Source organism: Penaeus japonicus, unplaced genomic scaffold (assembly GCF_977035675.1).
Source record: "Penaeus japonicus unplaced genomic scaffold, GWHDUDI00000001_assembly GWHDUDI00000039, whole genome shotgun sequence".
Lineage (NCBI taxonomy): Eukaryota > Metazoa > Arthropoda > Malacostraca > Decapoda > Penaeidae > Penaeus > Penaeus japonicus.
Genome location: NW_028234441.1, coordinates 14,328,849 through 14,333,590, shown reverse-complemented (window position 1 = coordinate 14,333,590; position 4,742 = coordinate 14,328,849).

Sequence of the window (4,742 nt, the reverse complement as noted above, 5' to 3'; positions counted from 1 at the left end):
ATATATATATATATATATATATATATATATATATATATATATACGCACTCCTCCATTGTTATCATCATAACCATTATCATTTTTGTTTTTTAGTGTCATTATCAGTTTATTGCAATTTGTTTTATCAACATCATCATCATTCTCATTATACTCGACTATAATTTGCAAGAATATTCTAATCATCACTATATTTGTTCTTATTACTACCATTACTTTTCCCATCATCATTATTGCAAATATTACTATCTTCATTATTGTCATGCCATCTCAAACGGCAATTGTCATGGCAGTGCAAATGAGCGGTTTAGAGGTAAATCAGTGCAAGCGAGTAGTTTGTGGTGGTGACGTCATTGCTGTTTGCGTTGGACTAGGTAACCTAGTAGGCTTATGCAAGGGTTAGGATCCTTTTGGCAGCAACTAGCAGAGCAAGCAGACATTATTTGAGGAGTGTGACGGTCCCGAGTTGTGGGTCACACTATGTCATATCGAGACATTGTTTGAGGAGTGTGACGGTCCCGAGTTGTGGGTCACACTATGTCACATCGGCTGCTGACAATTTATTGTTGAATATAAAGAATTAAGGACTATGGTTGTAATGTATGCTGATTCACTACCGGCTTATCACTGTGGCGGATCCAGGGAGCTGAATGCAGTTATTTCCGAATCTCTGGAATATCTTAGTGGTTGTGAATCGAAATTTGAAGTGAAAATTGAACACTGAAAAGTCTTGTGAGTGACAGAGGATCTGTGATTTAATTTATTTGTGATGTTAAGTGAATATATCTAGTGATAGCTAGATAAAAGTGCCATCGGTAATATATATATTCTTTGTTTGTATACTATTTCTAAAACCAATAAATTATAAATAGTGTAACTATGCTTTTATATTCTACCACCAATAACCACTTACTCTCATGAAACAACGGTGTCTTAACCGTGCCGGCAAAACCCTAAATAAATAAATAAATAGATGAATAAATAATCATCTTCACAATCAGCAACATCTTCACAATTATCAATATGTGAATTAATACTTTTATTCATATCTTCATCTTTGTTATGGATGTTATTAGTAAAATCATTATTATTCACATCAGTAGTTTTGTTTTTCCTTTCGTTCTTTACTTACCACCCTGGCTAACTGCACAGGCGTGGGCAAGCCTTGATACATTGATATAGGGTCATGACATTGCTCACAACATTTATATTAAGAATTAAGGTAATAACATATTCTTTAGTATAGCAACTGTAGAAAATACATATGAAATTTAGATTAGTTTAGATCTTTATTTACCACCCTGGCTAACTGCACATGCATAGGCAAGCTTTGATACATTGGTGTAGAGTCATGACATTGTTGCTAACATTGTGTTACAAATCAAGGTAATAACATGATTATATTCTCTAGTATATCAACTGTGAATAGACATTTGGTAATTGTAATAGGGTATCATATACCGAATTTCGGATATAGCATAAGTACATCTTCTAGTATAGTTGATGTTATGAAATAATTACATAACTCTGCATACCTCATGCTAGGTGGCCTGAAAGGTTGTATCATATGGCACTCTGAAATGTAATGTTCAAGTGTTCGTTTATACTCTTCGTTGCAAAGTCTGCATTTAGTTTCTTCTACATTGCATTCTGAACTGACCTGCCAATACATTCTGTATCCAAGTCTAATTCTTGCAGTCACAATATCACATTGTCTTGTCCTTGTCTTGTATGAACCATAAATGAATCTCTCCTGCGAAAACTGGTCAAAATGTTTTATGCTACAGCTTTCAGGTCTTTGAGAGTTTGTTAGCTCCATCAAGTCCTCCCTATTGGAGGTTCTTATTATGTGTGAGATCCTAGCAAGAGGTATGCCAAAGTCTATATCCACAATTTGCTTATCACATCCTGCCCTCGCTAAGCTATCAGCATGATTATGTTTAGCGATTCCAACATGCGATGGTATCCACACATAATGTATAACATGGCCCCGTTCCTTGGCGCGATGTACATTTATTCTTATATCATTTACGATATTTTCAACACCTTTATCAAGAATGTTCAGAGCCAGGAGAGCACTCTGCGAGTCGCAGAAAATTACTCCTGAGCCTTGAGTTAACAGAAAGTCTGTGGCTATGATTATTCCTGCCAACTCAGTTTGCGTAGTGCTCGCCCAGTCATGAACCCTCCTACAATCTTGGTGCTGCAAAATAAGCACATCCTGCTCTGCTTCCAGACTGTAAGGATCCATCAGTGTAGCACTCATAGTCATTATTCAGAGTTTCAAGATGCTCATTAATGGTTGCAAGGGCGTGTTGCTTAAGTATAGCTGGTGAAACTGTCTTTTTTTAGGGACATTAGCATAAAATACGTTCAATGTCGACATTTTCCACGGTGGAATAGAACGTCCATATGGGGACCTACCCAAGGACATATTTAATTGGTGTATGAATTTGTATGTCACTTGCAACCATGAATTTGAGTGTGACTCGGTATTGTTATGCAAAGTTGGATTCTCTATCTTATGTTTAAGTTGCCTTTGGAACTCTGTAATATAGAGGGGTTCTTTAATTGCTTTGACACCAAATATAGTATTAATGTATGATATTCTTTCGTAAATAGATGGCAAGTTGAGTTCCGTTCTCATGTTCACAATCCTCGTTGTTTTGGGGGCACCGAGAATGATCCTCATGACTGCATTCTGTACAATTTCTAGACAAGTTAACTCTGATTCCCTAAATGATATAAGGTGTAAGGCTACGACTGACCGTATGTATGACAGGTAAAAGAGTCTTGCAATGTTAACATTGACACCATGTTCTCTACCAACAAGAGTCTTGAGTGGCTTCAGCCGCTCCCACAGTCTTTTCTTTAAGTTCATAAAGAATTCTGTGTCGTTAACAGTCACCCAAATGGGGTGTTGTGAGTCCCAAGAGTATGCAACATTACGGTGAAAAATTCTATAGATGCAACACACCAGCGTATGATTACAGACATCTCGACGACAAAGTTATGACTTTAAGATCTGTTCCTGGAGTCAAGAATCCTGTTCATAGCATATTATCAGAAAGATGAAAAATAAAATGTTTTTTTTTAGGTCACATGATAACTGTTTACTGTTTATCGTATTTCCTTTTTCTTATGTTAATAGATACTTGGACTATTTTCATTCTTCCGTAATTTTGGTGTTAGTCATTTGGAATATAATAAATTTCCATTTTGTTTCAAGATGCAGTAACTCGTGGTGCAGGTGAAGATGCAGTAGTCGTGTCAGTACAATGGCTTTCAACCTGTGAGCCTTAGTATAATTCACTGGCGGGCCGTAGATATCAACAAGCCATGTTAATTACACAGAGAAGGTACATTTTGTATAACATTCCAGGTCTAAGAGAGAGACAGAGACAGAGACAAAGAGAGAAAGAAAAAGAGACACAGACAGAGTGAGAGAGATAGAGGGAGAGAGAGAGGAAGAGGGAGAGGGAGAGAAAGTCTAACCAACTCATTTCCACCACCTCTAAGGTTTATCAAATTATTCTAATATTCCAACGCAAGTTTCCTTTTGTGACGTACTACTGCCTCGGATCCTGAGGATATCCTGCACCCCCCCCACCCCCCACCCCCCTCCGCAAAGATAGAGAACCGGAGTCCAGGACCATCACTTCCCGTGTCCTTATTGAGACAACGTGTCCATACCTGTAACTCACAGTTCCTCTTCATAAACCATGATTTCCAAAAGGTCAGACACTACTGCCATGATATTAGTAAAAATGATAATATTAATACCATCTGTTTCGCTCTTATTAATATCCTTATTCTTTCCAAACTTAAAATTTCCGGCCAACTTTTAAAAAACTCTTTATCAGTAGATTAGATAATGCAATATGCTCTCAATCTGGAAGGCTTGCCGGATGATCTTCTGCTATCAGTCTTATCACACGTAGATTAAACTTTTCTTGAGAAAAGAAATTTGGAAATCTTCTACACTTTGACATGATCATTCATGTAATGTGGAAAAAAGTATTAGTAATTTTTAACTTTTTAGAGGCTATGTCGTTTGATCATATGATAATGTAAGTATTAGTGATATGATAATGATGTTGAGAAGGAAATGTTAGTGCTGAGATTAAGAGGAAAAGGATAATATGGAAATGATAACAATATGAAAATGGTGACTGACAATAATGATGAAAATGATAATGGTATGGAAATGATGGTAGTAATCTAATAATTACGATGGTAGCAACGAAAAGAAATAAAGAAACTGCTCTGAAAAAGACGAAAAAATAAAGGAAAAACTAACATAGGCGGATTAATGAACTGCAACTGAAGGACTGTACAAAGCTCTCAACAAACAAAAGCAACAAAAATAATGATAAAGATTAACAATGACGATGGTATCAAAAACATAAAATCAGTAATAACAATAAAAAATGTTATTGTGATGACGATAAGAGTGAGAATAATAATGATGATGAAGATGATGGTAATTATAACAAATTTGATGATCATAATAATGTTACTACTAATAATAATTATAATGATGATCATAATAATGTTACTACTAATAATAATTATAATGATGATCATAATGATGGAAATAATAAGGATAATGATAATGATTATAATGATAACAACACTAAGAATAACAACAGGCCAATAACAATCTAAAAACAACATAGCAGAGTGATAAAGTTAAAAATAACAATAGTCGTCATAAGTATTTTCGAAATAATTCAGATTTTACA